The 20,110-nt window shown below is 39.0% G+C and overlaps 1 protein-coding gene across 5 annotated transcripts in view; it reads right to left on the bottom strand.

The window, feature by feature from the left end:
- Positions 1-20,110, bottom strand: part of ZNF385B (zinc finger protein 385B) — a 169,008-nt gene that overhangs the window by 136,745 nt on the left and 12,153 nt on the right. The window lies entirely within an intron of this gene.

The following is a 20,110-nucleotide window of genomic DNA, read 5'->3' as shown; positions in this document are numbered from 1 at the left end:
TTGTAATGCGGGAAAGGTTTGGGAAATTCACACAGAAATACACATTCATATTTCTTGGCTAAACAACTTGCTGTTTACGCTTTATTCTTTTCTCCAACCATCCAAACACTCAAACTACCAAAGGGCTGCTCAGGGAGCCGTGCAGAGGAGCAGCTCTTTCCAGGAAAGAGTGCCCCTATAGATATATTTATAGGTATATATGAAATTACATATCTATATCTACATATATCTAGATATAGATATTCAGTTTTCAGTATAGATATTCAGTATTCAGTATATATATATAGATATTCATTTTTTAGAAGCATAGAATCATAGAATAGTGAGGGCTGGAGAAGACCTTAAGATCATCTAGTTCCAATTCCCCTGTCATGGGCAGGGACACCTCGTTCTAAACCATGTCACCCAAGGCTCTGTCAAACATGGCCTTGAACACTGCCAGGGATGGAGCATTCACAGCTTCCTTGGCCAACCCACTCCAGTGCCTCACCACTGTGAGTAAAAAACTTCTTCCTTATATCCAATCTAAACTTCCCCTGTTTAAGTTTTAACCCATTACCCCTTGTCCTGTCACTACAGTCCCTAATGAAGAGTCCCTCCCCAGCATCCCTATAGGCCCCCTTCAGGTACTGGAAGGCTGCTATGAGGTCTCCACGCAGCCTTCCCTTCTCCAGGCTGAACAGCCCCAGCTTTCTCAGCCTGTCTTCATATGGGAGGTGCTTCAATCTCCTAATCATCCTCGTGGTCCTCCTCTGGACTTGTTCCAACAGTTCCATGTCCTTTTTATGTTGAGGACACCAGAACTGCACACAATACTCCAAGTGGGGTCTCATGACAGCAGAGTAAAGCGGCAGGATCACCTCCTTCGACCTGCTGGTCACGCTCCTTTTGATGCAGCCCAGGATACATTTGGCTTCCTGGGCTGCAAGCGCACACTGCAGCCGGCTCACGTTCATTTTCTCATCAACCAGCACCCCCAAGTCCTTCTCCGCAGGGCTGCTCTGAATCTCTTCTCTGCCCAGCCTGTAGCTGTGCCTGGGATTGCTCCGACCCAGGTGTAGGACCTTGCACTTGGCATGGTTAAACTTCATGAGGTTGGCATCAGCCCACCTCACAAGCGTGTCAAGGTCCCTCTGGATGGCATTCCTTCCCTCCAGCGTATCAACTGAACCACACAGCTTGGTGTCATCAGCAAACTTGCTGAGGGCAAACTCAGTCCCACTGTCCATGTCACCGACAAAGATGTTGAAGAAGACCGGTCCCAACAACAATCCCTGAGGGACACCACTTGTTACTGGTCTCCAGCCGAACACTGAGCCATTGACAACAACTCTTTGTGTGCGGCCATCCAGCCAGTTCTTTATCCACCGAGTGGTCCATCCACCAAATTGATGTCTCTTCAATTTAGAGACAAGGATGCCGTGTGGGACAGTGTCAAATGCTTTGCACAAGTCCAGGTAGATGAAGTAAACTGCTCTACCCCTGTCCATCAGTTCTGCAGCCCCATCATAGAAGGCCACCAAATTGGTCAGGCAGGATTTCCCCTTCGTGAAGCCATGCTGGCTGTCACCAAGCACCTTGTTGTTTTTCATGTGCCTTAGCAAGCCTTCCAGGAGAATCTGCTCCAAGATTTTGCCAGGCACAGAGGTGAGACTGACTGGTCTGTAATTGCCTGGGTCAGTTTGCTGACCCTGCCAAGAGATCTTAAACGCAAGGTCCTGTTTTCAGCCCAGGATCCAGACCAGCGTGGATCTTTCTGCACACCTACCACCCTGTTAAGCAGCAGGAATGAGACACCAAACCTACACACACACAGAAAATGAAACACTAAAGCAGTCGTAGCAATCTTTCCCAAAACTGTGTAGTAATCACAAGCAATACTAGAATACTCCTCTTGCTATTCAGACAAGTATATTACCAGGAAAATGTCTGTTTGGTTCTTTGGCACAAGTATGTGAATGTTATTTATACGAGGAGATGGTGTATTTCATCACATTCCTAACTCTAACCCATGCTTAAAATCTTAGTTTTATACAGATTCCTCCTCCAGAATGATTCACCAATCAAGTATGATAAACAGTACAAAGACTTATTCATATATGCTTCATATAACAAAGTCCTGTCCTCAACTAAAAGCTATAAACAATACATTCATTAATATATACATCACATGAAATATTAAAACAAAAAAATCATTCTTAAAAGTAATTGTAGGCTACAGGAACCTATTTGCTTTAAAAACCAAAATACTAGTGGATCCTGAAAACCTAGGCTAGACACTGTCACACTAAATCATTTAAGCCTAAGTATCATATTTCAAGGCAAGCAACCAAGATCCTTGACTCAGCTGAGCTTAGATGACATTTTCATCTGAAAATTTAATCTGCTTAGAGCTTCAGTATTTGTTACTTTTCACTGTATTTTTTAAACCATAAATAATGTCCCCTACCTCTTTGTTTTCTTTGTATTTGTATTGCAGCAGCACTGTTGTAGCTTTTCCTCCCTAAAGTAAATGTTTTGAAACCAAAGCATTTATTTTTATATTACATTAGTTTAGATGGTATACTTATTTAATAATAAAAGAGGCAACAGTTTAAAAATCCTGGCTCATCAGAAATCTCATAAATTTGACTGCAGAAAGCAAATACTTTAAATATATTTCAGTAATTATTTAAATAATCTACAAGAACTTAGTCAAACTCAGTTGGTTTGGGTTAATTTAAATATGGCAAACAGCTGCATTAGAAAGCTACATGGACCAGAAGGCATACTGATGGAGCCAACAGCTCCTGCTGAGTAACTGTAATAGCACCAGAACCTTTCAAATGAGGGTTGTTTTGGAAACCACCAGCCTAGTACTGCATTAGCCCATTATCACTGCACCACAAGATGGATACACTCCTGGACTGCATGCTTTGGTTTACTTTCATCCAAGGGAACAAAACCTTTCAGGTGGTAAAGTCTGAGACTGCTGAAACATGAATTAAGTGGGGAAAATCAGAACACTTGCTTCAAAAATATACTCCTGACACAGCCAAAAATGTTTTCAGCATGGACACACCTGGAAAGAACAACCGATCACAGCAAGGACTTAAACTGTGCACCTACACCCTAAGGCATCCCAGCTGCCAGTCTAGAAAGAGACTTAACAAGCTTCAGACAAAGAAAAAGAAACCACTGTCCAAGTTTCACTTCTGTTTTTAAAAACAAAATAGTTCTAAACCCACTCTGACTACAAAGTACCTTCTTCCTTTGCATAACACATGACAAAGGAGTCTTCAAATCAATCTCTTGCTACTAATTTACAAGCCAAAAAAAAAAAACGCAAGACGCAATTTCAAAATAACCCTTGTTGCCTAAAGCTCTGCGTCTAAATTAAAAGGTGACCTGATTATAAGCAGCAGTGACCTCCCAACAACTGATGGGAGCAGCAGATGCAAAGCATGTCTGAAAAAATACCTACATTGAGCACACTAAACTTTGGCTTTAGGAGGGTTTCCAGCAGCATACTCTAACCAGTCCAACCTGGAGGGGACATGTACATGAAGCCAGAGATCAAACCCCACTAGCTCTCAGAAGTCTGCCTGTGCCTACACAGAAATCCCAGACCTCAACTTCCCAGGAGCTGACACAGCTGAACATTTGGTGTAGAAAAATCATCTGTTCCAACAGTCTTGTCCAGTCCCTTCTGAAGTGTTTAAGAAGAAAATGTTGGTGGCAAACACCCACTGAGATTTTACAGTATGCACATCCTTCACACAGCGATACAGCTTTTATCATCAGTTCATGTGGTGTATGTATCTGTTAAAAAAATAGAAAGATTATTGCATCAAAGGTCCTATTTGTCTTTAAAACTGTGTCTCCTTCTTGTCTTCTTTAAAGTTAGGGTTGGAAAAACACACTTTTAAAGTCTATGCTGAAATGTCCTGGCTCTAGGATATACAGAACAAGTACAGTTCTTCACTGAGGCATTGTTAAGAATCTCACATGAATGCAATTTATTTTGTAAGAGGTAACCTTTCTTTGTAAAGGCTTCTACATTTATGAAAGACACCTGTACATACACATTAAATGCTAATTAAAAAACAAAAACAAAACCAAGAAAGATCACTAACCAAAAAACTTAAATCTTCCTATTCTATGTATTTCCTAGTCACTCAAATTTATGCAAGCAAGGATCTGGCAACTGTCTTTCTTTATCCTTTAAAAAGAGCTTTTCACTGCAGACAGATTTTGAAGAGTTCTGGATGGTACTTATTCTCACTCGCCAGGAGTCAGATATGAAATGGGGCCATTTCATTCCTCAGGTTTACACATAGCTCAATAGCATTATCATGTAACAGAAGCAGCTACTTGAGACTGCAGTCAGTGAACTGAGAATAAAGAGAAGTTACCTGATCATTATATTCTGCATAATCAAAAAAATAATTTAGAGTAATAGTTCCAGTAGACAGGACTGTGAACTATTCAGAAGTAGACAAGAATAAAATCAAGAATATGAGTTCTTTCAAAGGGAGAAAGGATGGAAATTGCATAGGGAAAATACAGTGGATCAATCCTGTGAGCTCCCACGTTTGTGTAACCTGGATACAGAACAGTATAAGCAGAATCTCAGCAGCAACTGATATGTAACAATATCCACTAATTAAAACGTCCCATACAAAAAGAACATGATTCTGTGAATCACACTGGAGTGACACACACGTTACAAAGGTACTGCTATATCACTGTAGTTGTATTCACTCAATGACTTAGAGGACTAGAACCAATTAAAAACTGAAAGGTGAGAACATGAAAACGAGACAAAAAAATGGGAAACAAAGAGAAGCATCTGAGTATGTTAGAAAACATCCAGCTGAAGGATCCAGACAAAAATCTAAGTCTGTAAGGGGACCGTAAGCCATATTCATCTTGCACAAGTACTTCAAAGTCTGCTGCTTTCTCTTGCAAAAGGAAGTTCTGATTCAAACCAGATACACTCATCTTTACTTTGATAAAAGAGAGGAATCAATGCAAGTATAACAGGTATTTTCAGGTATTTGACACAGGCCGTTACCTGACTAAACAAATTGTCCCCCCATCACATTTCCTCCCAAGTATACAGAACTGATCTATCTGCACAGATTCTGCAAGCAATACTAGAGCGAGAATAAATTAGTTGATTTATGACACAACATTAAAATCCTTAGGTGTCATGAGATACCCTCTTAGCATTTCTGAAACCACATCTTCTCAGCCTCTTGCAGCTGGTAAAAAAGAAATCTAAGCATGGACATCCTTTGTACTTAAAGCTCAAGGCAATTAGCCTTTCAGTTTAGCTAATTTACGTTTAAAGAGAGTTGTGCTTTGAGAGGAGCTACAAAGAAGTATTATATATTACACTGCTCTGGGTGAGAATGTGCAAATCTTTACTCAAAGGAAATAATCTTTCGTTATCCTAACGAATTAGTGATGGTTACATGAAGCATTCTTTTCCTAAGTGCTGGTCTAAATTTTAGCAATGCCCATTCCTAATTAGTTGATACTTCAAAGAACCACTATGCTGGAAATGCAATTAGACTGCCGTCCCTCTGTGGATGTGTGCCAGGTAAGCAAAACAGAAAATGTACTTTAACAACTGACATATGGGCAAAGAAATTGTTCTCCGTTATTTAGCCTTTGGAAATTGTCAAATGAATTATGGAAGACATAGGAACAAATATAATTTTTAACTGGCTTTCTATATAGTCAGATTTCCAAAAAGGTTCATTCAGACAGGGGTGGGGAGGGGGTAGGAGGGAGAAGAGAAAGACAGACCAAAGACTCAGCCTTGTGCTGTATACTTCTTAAGGACCTCCTATGGAGATAAACTATCTATGCAGATGGACCAGTGAAGTCTGCATGCACACATTCAGAGCTGTGGTCTTGCACTGCGGCAAGTACGATTCCATAGTTCCACATCTCTGCCATAAAACATTCACACACAAAAAGAAAGAAGAAGGAAAAGGAAAGGGGGGGCGGGGGGGTGGAGAAAACTATCTTGAATATGTCTGGAGCATCATTTAAAAGAAACTCACCAGAGCTGCTTTTGAGAAGTCTTATGACCTTCCTTATATTTTTAAATAGTATTTTCTAAACATAGATAAACTACCAAGAGGCATATGGTTTGCACCATCTGGGCAACAAGTACTATTGGGATACTGTGGTGAACAGCATATGCATAGTGCCTTGTGCACAGTATCCTACAGTGTTAAAAAAGCACTAGAGACTATTTTGAAGCCAACCTTGAAAAATCCCCCATACGCTTAAGGGACCAGTTTTCTTTCAGAAGATGTGTTCCTCCTTCTTTCAGTACAAATCAAAACAGAGAACTGCCATGTTTCATCCTCACCTTATTCTGAAATTCCTCAAGAAGACATCATATCCTGCAATATTTCCACTTGTCAAACTTTTTATTACCTATCCATACACATCTGATCAACTCCTTGTTATTTCTTTCATCTCTGCTCACAAAACACATAGAATGTTTTAATTAAAAGTTACAGTAAAAACTGGATGGTTCTGAAAAATAAATACATTTTTATTCCTTGTGACAGATAAAGAATAATCATGGCACACTGACCAAACTGGGTTAAGTAATTTTTTGCCTGTATTTTGATACCAGTTTATCAATGCAAAGAAGAGGAAGTCAGTTTGCTTGAGAAGTTTTGAATGGTGTAGTATGACAGCCTCTTCACTAACACATTTTAGAGTATTTAACATTTGAACGAGATTCCCTTTAAACTACAAAAACAGATGGCTGTTTCACACCGCAAACATTAGCTGTTCAGTACAAGGTAATTCAGAAAACTCAAAACATTCAAGTAGCTAGTGTTTTGCTTTGTTCTACCAGCCTTGAAAATGTCCATGCTAAGGAAACCTAAAATTAGGCCTACTGTACTATTTTGTGAGCTCAGTTAAACTGCAGTAAATAATATCACTCTCAATTTAGATTATCACAGACTGCAGTTGCATATGCCTCTGTCTGTAGCTAGCTCTAATTATAAAGTTGATCCTTTCCTCTTTAGCCCCCATACTTACAGACTTCTGACATTTTTAACATTAACAAGAATAGATTTACACATCCATTTATTTGCCAAAGAGATATAACCTCACCTGGCAGAACATATCTGACTCCTGCCAAGAACATTAATCAAGTTTGGAGACCAGAGAGCTACTTTGGATGCTTCGAGAAGAATAGATAGTTTTCCAACATTATTTTAACAAGTTGGGGCCTTCTATCTGGGAACCTGTCCTGAAGCCCTTACTTAACTTCAGTTAATCTACACTCTAAGTACTCTTACCTCATTGTAGAATAGGATCTAGATATCCAAAGTGTCCATCATATGGCTCTATATGTCATCTTAGGCTTTTGTCCTCTCCTACCATATGCCTAAATCTATCAGAGAAAACAGATCTAGGAGGAAAATTGATACTCGGCTCCCTTAGCTTTCTCCAAGTCTGTTGATTAAATCCATACAACATGTCCAATAACCACACTGATGCTTTATTTAATTAGGTACCACACAGTCCAGTCTCTGTGGTTTAGTGTCGTCAAACAAAAAAGGGCCCATAACATCCCAGACATCACTGATTGTCAGTATTGGGTTATATTCACATCTTATTTCACCCAGGAACTCTAGCTTTCTTGAAAGACCTAAACATCAGGTATTCTGTATTTCTAAAGCGACATCTAGGAAGGAAGAAAACTCCCAAAAAATATAGACAGGCTTAAGTGAGCTCTTTGCTGGACAAAGCCAGGACTAAAACATGTCGTGTCAAAATGACAAGCAGTCAGCAAAAACAACCAGTAATAAAAAAAAAAATAGGTGGGATGCTTTTAAAAGGTTGAACATATGAAAAGCACGAGTCATTTTAATAGCAACCCCTAACAAATTAGACCAAAATTTTCAAAAGTTTTATTCAATTAGGTACCAAATTGAATTAATTAATTAATAAAGCTTTATTATTACAAGTAGTGATGAACAAAGCAAGTTTTCTTAAGTGTATTCCAAATTTTGCCCATTTTGACAAACTGCTTCCCGAGACTAGGGAACTGTCTTATCAATTACTAAATTAATAAATAAATTGAATTATATTGTCTCTAAGATAATTTTCTAAGGCTATTTCCTAAATCTCCACACTTCTGCAAAGTTGTTAGATCAGGTCTTTTACTTGCAAATACTGCATCCAAGTGCCCTTTTACATCAAAGGACCTCTCTTGTATCCCTCCACATAAAAAAAAAAAAGAAAAAGAAGAGGTACATTGAATAAAACAAAACATGAATTAGATGCATCTCAGCCAGATTTTACAAGTTGGAAGAGCTAACAAACTTATAAAAGGAAAATGATGTAGAGGATATAGTTTAAACCTGCCTTCAACAATAAAAGGACGGCCAAAAAAAGAAATATCAGCTTTTTTAAAGAAGAAAATATTTCTATACGTTTTAGAATCATCTTTTAAAACATAAGCTAGCAATACCCAGTGCAAAGCAAACAGGTTTTAACTGGTTAGAGAACTGATACAGGATGTAAGGTATTTCTAGTGAATCATCTGTTTTAACTATAAAAAAAAAGTTTTAGGCATGAATTTGCATGAATGAAGATCAAAACCCACTGACATAATGGGAGATTCCCACAGGGTATTTGTACCTGGCTGCTGCTTTATCTTGCTCGAGCATAATCACATTTGAGGGGTAAATAAAGCTTTGATCTCAGGAAGCAAAAAGCATTTTCTACCTTTCTTCAAAATAGGGAGCTCACCTGAGCATAAGAGGAAGACACAACAGAAAGGCATATTAAACAGCTATCTTGTTCATATAGCCTAAGTCTGACAATGTTAGCAGCTGAATATAAGATATGCTGGAAATCATTAATTCAGGATAAAGCCTGGTAATGCTGCAAAAGAGCTCTCGGACACAAGAGCAAGAACTTTGAGGACTGTGCGAATAAGAGCTGGGCATGAACAAAGAACAAGCTATATTCAGAAACAGTGCAAGACTGAGAGGCATCAGCTTGCTTTATAGCACTAAGAATACAACAAAAAGAAAATCCTGCTCAAAACTGCAAGCATGATCAGCAGCAGTGAACATTAATCCTAAATCCTAATCCTAGCGGTGCTCCTAAAAAGATGGTCCCAGATCAGCCATCCATAAGAGACTGTCAGTGTCCATGTAAACAATTGATTCCCTTTTGGATCTGAAAAATACTGAAAACAAAGAGTCCCTTATAGTACAAAGTTAAGGAGACATAGCACATGTTTTGTATTATTAACTGCTTAAGACTTATGATCGTGTTACAAGATAATTATCCAGCTTGCAATGACAGACCATGAGAACAGGCAAATGGATCACCTAGTTTGAAGCTGCCTGCAGAAAAAGACCAGGTTAAACTTAGCATTGCCTTGAACATAATCCTTCACTTATCATTTGCCTTGTTAAAGGTAACCATGGCTAAGCATATTTTGTGCTGACACTGAACTTGGAGAGGCCTCTGGCAGAGCAGAAGATACTACCACTCCCTAATTCCTCCTGCCCATACACCAAGCTTGCACAGACCTCTCCTAAACTTGGGTTGCCAGTCACCTCAGGCTTTAAGCAACTGCTGCCTTCAAAATCTGAATACCTATGTTCCACATTAAATTACACAATTCCATTCATAAAAAATGAGGCAGTCGTTTGCTGTTATTTCACACGCTGATCCAGAAATAGCACACGCATGTGCTTCCATGCTGAAGATAACCCACACTGCTCTTCCCTGAATTATAAGCCTGCTAGAATGAGTGCATTTGGTTATAGAAGTTGACAGACAAATGCTCCTCATTTCATTCCAGCCAGCGCAACCATACTATTGCATTAATCCGACTTGGGTTTGATGAACTTTTGGACATAACTCTAACCTTTACATTTTAAGAGTAAGCTGAAAGGCAGTACTTAAGAATTTGTGTGGGGTAACATTTGGTTTTCTTCCCTTTCATTCGTATAAAATCAGTATACTATTTGTATATCATACCTCTATAACAATGACAAGTGACCCCTCCAAACAAAACTGGTCTAAATAGTATTTCTCAAAGCATTTGTCTGGAAGACAGGCTTAGTGCATTAAGCCAGGGACAGAGAGGTTGAAGGAATTGGCCTGTGGGTATTCTCACAGTTCACACTTCTCTCTGTGTATCCCCCACCTGGAAGAAGGTAAAATGGGTGTAAAGGTGGGCCAGAACATGTGCATTTCCACTCTTGCATCTGGAATGTAATCTCCCTTCACCTGTCAAATCAGTCTACACTGTCAAAGCAAGGGCATATTTTATAGCATGAATTTGTGCTCATTATCAGCATCAGGTATGATCTGAGCCTTCTAAATTTACCTCTGCCACAGTACCTAAGAAACAAAAGAATGGTGCTTTTGTGCCAAAAATCAACGAAGATTAAAGGTCTGCCAAAATAAGGGCCATTCAATTTCACCATCAAACTGTGGAGGAATCACCTTGCACCCACCCATATTACAGCGATGGACCCAAGGCTTCAGCTTTCGCTGATCAGTGCATAAAGTGAGTTTCTCACAGTGTTGACTGCATACCAACTGCCGCGCTAACAAGCAGTGTCTTCCTTCGGACATTTACAAACATCAGAATGCTTATTCATGACAGTCCCACATATCATCTGCCATCCCAGATGGTGACTGGTGGGATGCTGATTTTGTCCTAAGGCAGTTACCACCCACCAAGACAGTATATGCAGGGCTAAACAAAAAGCATGTGCCATCTGCTGTCAAGTTTATAAGACTTTTTGAGACTTACTAGGTTAAGTTGATTTTAGATCAAACAGGTCAGGAGGCTATAGCTCTCTAAATGCCCAATAAAAGAAGGGTCAGTTGCACTGTAACAGAGATGCAGTCAATCAAGAACAAGTTACACTGTGTTGCTGGGCCCACCTCTAACACCCTGAGAGCAGCAAAGGATTCTCACTGTCACCAGTGGCAAAAGGCACATAACAGCCCACCAAGAAGCAAGATGAAATTCTGCAGAACTCAGATTTCTTTGGCCCAGAGAAATTTTAGGAATTGTCCTCCTTGCTGACAGGACTTCTTTTCTGCCTCCTTCCCTTGCATCTCTCTACTGCTATCATTGTGACACCTGTTCTCCATCTTATGATTTCTTGCCCAGCCCCAGCTCTTTTTCTACCCTTTGCTCATGTGCTGTCATACATGTACAGGAATTAAAAGGCAATTAAAAAACAGCACTAGCATGACATCTTCTGCCTGCTGCACAAACAGCATAAACTCTTACTCACTTCATCTGTCATATCCATTTATAGATGGTTAACAGAGAATACAGCAATTTACCCAGACTGGGGCCATTAAGCACTCAAGCTACATAAAATAATTCTGCGCATTCTTCTTAAATCATTCAATTAAATCTCTTTTGGTACGTTATGAAGATCTAACGCAAGCAGGGAAAATAGATACATCCACCGGTGCATTTTTCCAAACCTTTCACCGAGGCTCAAGTGTATCAGTTACATCACTGTCTGCACAGATGAAAAAGAAGTGTTGCTTAAGCTCACCCCTTAAGAAGTGGAATTTTAAAACATGGCAAAATTTCCTTTAAATCATTAACATCAGAAAAACAGAACACAAAGCAGAGAGATCATGAAGGTCTGTACTGCACAATAATGAGACACGGGCATTGCAAAGGTCTCTGCAGGGGCCCAACACTGTAAGACCCCCCCGGTTCTACAGCCCACACCAACACAGCTGAATCAGTAGAGATCCTCCTGGAAGCTTGGCAGCAGGTGCTGAAGGAAGATGCCTTCAGCCAGCATGAGCACATCACCTCCTCCAGCATTCGTACCATGTGGGGCAGGGTAGATGAACAGAGCACAGCACTCACTTCCAAACAACAGCTTAGCTGCCCTAAGAAAAAGTAGGGGTCATCTAAAGAAAGAAAATCTGGAAAACTACATGGAAAGAAAAGGATTTGTCATTTCTCTCCCCCACATAAACAACCAGAAGCAATGAGGTGCACAAGGTAGCACTTCTCCATGCTCCTCAACAAAAAGCTTACTTTCTCTTCTTTAAATGAAATTGTCAGTTGCTTTAAAACACCCCAGACTGCTTCCTGTACTGCAGCAACCACAAATCCCAATCTATTGAAGCTATCTGCAGAACACATGGCTTTAACAAATATCCATGTAATCATAAACTTAATTAAAACTCAATACCATAAGAAAGTTACTTAACACAAAAAGATCTGACAAATAAAACTATACAAGTCACAGTCTTATTCTGCCATCCAGAATACAATTCTGGCATCTCCTTAGAGATAGAAGGTTTTTTTCACCTTTTATTTCACAAGTATGACTCTGAAGTCTTCACAGAAATTCATGCATATCGCTCCCATAAGAAGTAAAAACATCATTTTGCAAAGGGATAAACTCCTGATGAAAGCAGTCACACTGAAAATGTGTCGTTGATCTCCTCTGAATAAACATAACCTCCAGAAAGATGGGAGTGTGAGCAGAATGTATTTTTTGCACTTGAAAATGCTGAGGTGCACAACAAGAAGCTTTTACTTTAGCATTTACAGCTAAAGTCATCCTTCAGAAGCCCATTTTACTCTCAGGAGATATTTCTCTCCAGTCATCCACTTTTCAAAGCCCTTTACAACTTTAAGATTGCAGTAAAGCTGACTTTTATACCTTATTTCAGTAGATCTCTCTCCCTTGCCTGAGCTGTCACATCCCTTGGAGACTGGAGGTGGGGCTTCAACTTCCTAACCTTTTTATTAAAAGAAAAAGGTAATAGTTTTTGCAATGTGTACGCAGTTGGCTTCATAACACGAAACATCCTTGCGATAATTCCTCTAACAGATCTGCTGATTACTGAAGACCTTGTTCTCTCACACTAGCTCACTCAGTGTGTTCTCAAGTTATACTTTTTATACTCTCATTGTTCTCAAGTGGTACTTTGCTGAATATCTGATAACTGAACCCAATTTCAAACACACTGCCTTAAAAACCCCAGTGGATTGATTATGCCTCCTGTGTGGACATCACAAACATGACATTTTGAAACATGAAACATTTGGAAAGGTTCACTTAAGAAAAAGTAATTTATCCATCTGATGTCTCTTTCACTCCCAACATTTCACTCATCAATTCAGGACTGATAACTCTCAGAATTATATACTTCATTATTAGGGATTTTTCTTCAGCCTGGCTCATGCCGTCATAAAAATCCCTAGGAATTCTAGCTTTTTAAATATCCTTCTAATCCTTACAGAGATGACTGAAAACATAAACCCTGAAGGCTCAAAACCTAGAAGGGAATTGAAAAGAAACTGATTTCAATTTTCTTCTAGCACCTGACAAGCCTGTTTAATATTCAGAGTTGACAATATTTCTGGCAGCTAGGTAGGAACACTGATGTTCTCTCAGCCATGTACTTGACCAAGTCCAGTACTGCTGCTGTGTTTTATCACCATAAGAAACAAGACCTAAAACAAAGACCTTCAAGTCCAGCCCTTCAGCCTGGCTGAAGCTCCAACAGAGTTCCGACAATCAGACCTGTATTTGGCCATACAAGATTTTCCAGGGTGATCCCCAGCCACTTGTTCTGGGCGAACACTGGCTGTTGGTTTAATGATTCTCTTTCCCTGGTGTGTGGAGTCTGTAAGCACATGAGGAGGCAGGTGTTTCCTCTTCCCTGTGTTCCCACAACCTCCCCTTTCCCTTAGCCTTCATTTTTCAAGACTAAGGAAGTAACCCCATACGGAAAACCACAAACCGGGATCTCCTTTTCCCTGATCAGAACACTTCTCTGCAATCTGTCTCAGCCTGAACTCATCACAAGCAGTAATCAAACCAGTTCCCTGAACTCCAGATGGGAATGCATCAGTTTTGCAATTTCAACATTATTGCTTCCTTATCCCTAAAAAAGAGGAAGGTCAGACATCACTACTTCATTTAACAAAATACTTACATGCAATATACAAATATTTTTTCATTTGTTTAACCATGTTTCATTAGGTATAGCAGTTAAATATCTGGCAAGTATCAGGGTTCTCAGCTATTGTAATTCATTCATTTTATACTAAATGTCCAATTTAATCGGTAACCCAAACTGTCAATTAAATGCCACTTAGTTGTTTTCAGATATTTATCAGTTCTTAGCTAAGAGATGAACAAAGAAAGCCCAGTTCGACTGTCAGCAGAAACAGACTGTCATATGCCACAGGAAACTACACAAGAAAGCAACTAGAGCTCAGAGATCCCATGGAATATCCTTGAGAAGGAATGTATATTAAGGGTTTGGTTTCCAGAAGAAATACCCAAATATATACAGCTGTAAATTTTCCAATTAAATTTTCTACTTTTCCCTGGAAAGCCCCATTTTGTAGACAAAGCTTTTTCTAGGAAATCATAAATTTTGTCAAAATGCTATTTTCAGAAACTGCATAGTCATTAAGTAGCATCATAAGCACTGTCAAACAAGCATTGCAAATGCAAGAATTGAAAGCTTAAGAATTAAGCTCTAAATTTTACAGAAGCAACTTTCAAGGTTTATTTTGTTTGTGTTTAACATTTAAAGACTTTTCCCCAGGTTGAGAGCAGGAATCAAAACTGACACTGAGAAGTTAACTGAGCTAGTAGTTTTGGTTTCCAAACACTTTTAATCAACAACATCTTTAATTCAGAGACCTTTTAAGAACTAGGCTGATACTCTGAAAGTCTCTTCAATCCTGCTCATGTTTTGAACTGGGGAATTGCTCAGATGGTCATTGCAGCAGTGCTAGAGATGATAAAATATTTTTCAGGAAATAGGACGATATCCTAATCCCCACTCTTGCCCTTTGATACATGAAAATCCCCTTCTCAAAAATAAACAGAAAGCGCAAACCAACTTAAAAAACAGGCAATTGGGAGAAAGCAGCAGCTCAAGTGCTAACTCTACAATCAGTGCAACTACAGATGCTACAGCAGATCTTTCAGCCACAGTACAACTACACCCTGGTACTGATCAGCCTCAAGCTCTTGACCTCTTAAAGATATTTAAGGCCCACACTGTATCACGACAAATTCTCAGAAGAAAGCCATGGGACAGTCACCATTCGTATCTTCTTGATCTTCTCATTGCATACTTGTGGCCCAGGCTTACATTCCTCACACTGCAAAAATTCCCAAAGGTAATTGGAGTGTACAAAGCAATTTCATGTCCACCTTTGGGTTTGTCCAGCTTCATAAAATCCAACGACCAAAAAATTCACACAGCTAATTGCCTAGGGCTTAGCCACATTCAAAAAGGCAAAAACTTGAAGACATTTGGGCTGTCAACACAAGGAACAAAAAATTACAGGTTACTTTATTGTTATCTCCTTTTCTATGCCAAATTTGGTGAGATCAAAGTTCTCGCACAACTCCTTTAGCAACCATGACATATGACATCATTATATTCCATTGCTACCACTGGGTATGCATAAATTCACATGCATATAGAAATCATATATGGGCACCTTGTCAGATTCTCTTGCTTTGCCCTTTCCATGAAGCAGTAATAGAACAGACTGTTACCCAAATGCACCAGCCAATACTCAAAAAGAGTTTTAACTCTCAAGATAGCACCTGCAGTGTAGTTACCATTTACTGGAAGTCTTGTTTAATCACCTTTTCAGGGAGGAAGTTCTTGCATTTCAATAACTAAGCAGTATCTATCACATTTATAACAAAATACATTAAAATAAGAGACTGCACAGGCTTCAAAACCAAGTCAAGGTAGGTCACAAGGCTTTTTGTTATGATTTTCTAAAGGCATTTCAGATTGAGGTAATGTAACTGCATTCAAGGTCTTCTTTCAACATGCACTGAACAATGTCCTCCCAGTTCTGCAAGTTATTCACCAGTAACTTCTGTACAAGCTAAGGGTTTTATAACTGCATTTTGAATTACACTGTAAATCCAAAGGACAAGATCCATACCTACTTACACTTGCTATAGCACTAATGCTATATATAGTGTCTATATAATGCTATATATAGTGTGTGTGTGTATATATATATATATATATATAGTGTCTACATCAAAAGGACGAAACATGCCTTAGGTCCTAAGGACTCAATTTTTGCTCTCAAAACAATCTGCAAGTACAGTACACAGGCTGATCTAATGCTTGCTCCTGGCATGACAGCATATCTTACCTAGATTATCTGAATAAATCCTGAGTAACAATAGAGGCCTGGTTTAATCATGCACATTTTTTAGATATATAAGACAAACCAGTATCATTTAAATTAACCTTAACTCTTCTTCCTGTGTCTGTCTGCTTGGACCATAAAGAATAATTTAGGCCAACTTTATCTGTTCTCTCACTGACCTTCCCAAACAGACTGCTGGACCAGGGAACCACAAAGTTAAATTACTTTCCTTTTGCAGTCACTCATCTGATGCCTTTAATGAACACATACATTTCAGGGTAACCATAAATTTGGGAGGAAAATTTAATAGAGAACCTGAAACTTTGCAATCAAAGTTCCGATTGCAACAACCACCAAAAAAAAAGAAAAAAAGTAGTATAGCCTCAGCACTGAAGTCATTAATGAATACAGCCTGACTAATTTTTCAGTTCACACTCTAAACAGTGTTACATTGTACTCCTAAAGAGCTGCCACTTCTCACTCTCAAGGCATCATAAATTCATTGTTATGTGATGCAATTTCCATTTTTAAATTACATATAGACACTCTGAAATAAAACACACTACACAGATTCAATAATTTATCACCGGTGTTAAATATTTACTTGCTATTCTTAGGCATTAACATCAGTAAGCGCTCTGGAAACAAGTTCATATGGAATACCAGGGCTTTTTTAAATACTTGACTTCATAGTATGTTGATGAAAGACATGAACAAGGAAGAACATCAGCTGATTTTCTTAAATCAAATCACACGAACAATTTACCCTAGCATATTGCAGAACACGGAAACAAACAGCACTAGTTTCCCCGGTGTGCATAAAAATCATAGGGAACTTACTGAAAGTGGAATAGAAATCTAATCAAAGTTGTAATGAACAGCTATATTTTATATAGGAATTCAATTAATTTCAAATTAATTCTTGTGCAAAAGAAATAGCTGAGAATAAATAAATCAGTGTCCTAAAACTCTGCGAGTGAACTCGTTTGGGAACTACAGCTGTTGCGCTTTAGAGATTTGGATTAAAATCCATCATTATCTTTCAGTTAATACTCTTTCATCGACCAATCAGCAGTCATATGGTGTTTACCAACCCTGGTCACTTAACCCACTTGAATGGCCTTTGTGCTATAATTTGTACTTCCATACAATCAGATTACTTCTAATCTAAATGATTTGTGTCCTTTATGGAACAGATAAACACTAATCCTAAGGTTCCTAGAACACAGCAAGTCTACACAGTGCCAGTACAGCATCCACTGTCTGCTGTTTTAATAGAGTATTTCATTCAAGTTGGGAAATATTTGATCATACTGAGCTTGCCTTTTAAATAGTTATTCCAAATTCCTTATAGAGACAAAGCAGAAAGATTTATCAGCAAACACCACCATTCAGATATATGAAATCACCAGCAAATACTAATACTTAGATATTGCTTGTTTACCAAATTATTTTAAAGGAAAAAATATTTATTCTCTAAAAGCAGACTAAGCAAGGAGGATAATTTTAAGACTCCTTGTTCAGAAAGGAGTTAACATATGGTAATGGCTCACAGTCCCCAGTTCTCAGTTTTAAAACACCACCTCTTCAGAATGGTTTTCCAAGGATTCAGCAGTTTAAGTGTCCTTAACCATTCCTGTTCTTCAGTTAATGTCAGGTGACACTTGGAAGAAACTGCACTATAGTGCAAGCCTAACATCTAATTATGTGTAGCAGTAATAGGCTTAGGATCTGATCTTACAATTGCTTCTGCACAGGTGGATCAGTGGGCATGCGACAATGTCTCTAGAAAAGGAGGGACTTACGGGTGCAAATATGTTTGTATTATTTGGGCCAGGTACATCAATGTATCTGTACCTCAAAGCGTCAGAGTTGAGAAAAAGAACAACTGAATAGTTCAGTAGTAACCTCATCGTAAGAGCAAGTATGCAAACACCTTTGTACATAAAGATATTACCAGACTTAGCCTATTACATTCACATATTCACCAACATATATTTCTTACCTGGAAAAATGTGTAACTAAAATTCCAATTCCCTACAAAACATATCATCCTGTAAAATATAACTGATCATATCCCAAGTTAAGCCAAGATGGGCCTACTCAGAATTGGATAAAACACTGCCAAAAGAAAATTAAGATGCTGGATGATCTTAATAACATCTTGTAGCTATTACCTTATGCAAATCTAAACATGTTTACTTACAATACTTCCTCACAGGTGCTTATATATCATATTAACTAAAACTCTTTCATAGAATCATAGAGTAGTTAGGGTTGGAAAGGATCTTAAGATCATCAAGTTCCAACCCCCTGCCATGGGAAGGGCCACCTCACACTAAACTATATCACCCAAGGCCTCATCCTTTCCTAGTTGATGACTTACTTAAACTAGAAAGTCCATTTTCTTAGGGTATCCCCATTTGCATGCAGAGATGCTCTCATTAGATGATCTCAGCCCACCTTGTAGCGACGAAGGGGCTAACATAAACGCAGAGAATCAGGAACCACCACCACTGCCAAAATTCTGTTTAACAACTGAGAAACAAGCCTGACAAATACCTTTAAAAAGCCTCCATCCAGATGAGAGGAATGAGAGAGATCGTCTTATATAGCAGGACACAGAGTGGGAAAGGGACTGTATTATGAAATTTGCCATTCTGTCAGGGGTACTTTCAAGATTATTCGGTGAATGGCAAGTATACTCCTTACTCTACTCTCAAAATGGCTCTTTTGATGTACTTTGTACTCTGAGCAAGATCCCTATTGCATATTATAAAACAGCCTCCTTGAAAAGTCTAGGAGAAATCACAGCTTGTTTGATGCAATTTAGGGGAAATCTCAATCTCAGAAGTGCTGGGAAAACTTCTATAATTCACTTCTGGAATTACAAGCTAGCACCAAATATACAGTTTAAGAAGACCGATCTATCTTTCCAAGAACAGTACTGTCTGTTTTTCACTAATTTCTCAAGCTCTGCCACAACCTCAGAAGGTTGCACAGTTCCTTGAACACTGTAATTCTGTCATCTTAACTGCAGTCATGAAGCAAGCACATACTGCAATTGTAAAATGGCAAATCACAGTTTCTCTGCTACTGGTGTTTGAAAGAATTATAAGAGTCCAGTCCCCAGAAGCCAAAGACGCTAACACAACAATGATCCACACAGCCTGCTTGCACAATCAGACCCACTGCCAGTGCTTGGAGGACATTCGGAAGAGGGGGAGTGTAATTTTTTTCCCCAGATATCTGAAAATTCCTAAACCAGCTGTTCCAATGACTGCTGGTTCCAAAAGACACACTGAAAACCAATAACACTGAAAAAATTGAGTATGAGAAGGTGATCAGAAACATGAAGGAAGAACCTGTAAATTCTACAAAGCCTAATTAATGACTAAACACCTTGCAATAGCAAAACAGTACTCGCTGTGAACCCCAAGATGTGTCAGACACCGTCTCCCAACATGGGAGGAGGTAAGTCTTCACTTACAAACTCAGTAGCTCACCTGCACAGTATCACGTAAACTGCAGAAGTACCACAGAGCTCTTTGAAGATTAGTAACAGTAAGTCCAAACATCATGGGGGGGGGGGGGGGGGGGGGGGAAGAAAATAAAAAGGATAAACCTACAGATCTCTCAGGACAGACCACAGCTCTCAGATGTGAGCCAGCAAAGACTCTAGCCCTCGTGCCTCCACAGAGAGAGCACTACAGACTAAATAAGGAATGGACACGTGCTGGAATATGTAGAAAACTCCTGTAGATCACAACAGATTCAGAATTACATGTTTGTCCCACACACAGATGCTATAAACAGGTATACTTGTAATGTTACTGCACTCTCAGCAGAAGGTGATAATTCTTGAAATGAAACACAGCAAAATAAATAGGACCTCTCATTCCACTT

The sequence above is a fragment of the Neopsephotus bourkii genome, unplaced genomic scaffold, assembly GCF_033783945.1.
Source record: "Neopsephotus bourkii isolate Nb327-2 ecotype Australia unplaced genomic scaffold, CSIRO-AGI_Nbou_v1 NB_196, whole genome shotgun sequence".
NCBI classification, from domain to species: domain Eukaryota; kingdom Metazoa; phylum Chordata; class Aves; order Psittaciformes; family Psittacidae; genus Neopsephotus; species Neopsephotus bourkii.
Note: the sequence above shows the minus strand (reverse complement) of the source record. Positions and strands in the feature narration are given on the sequence as shown.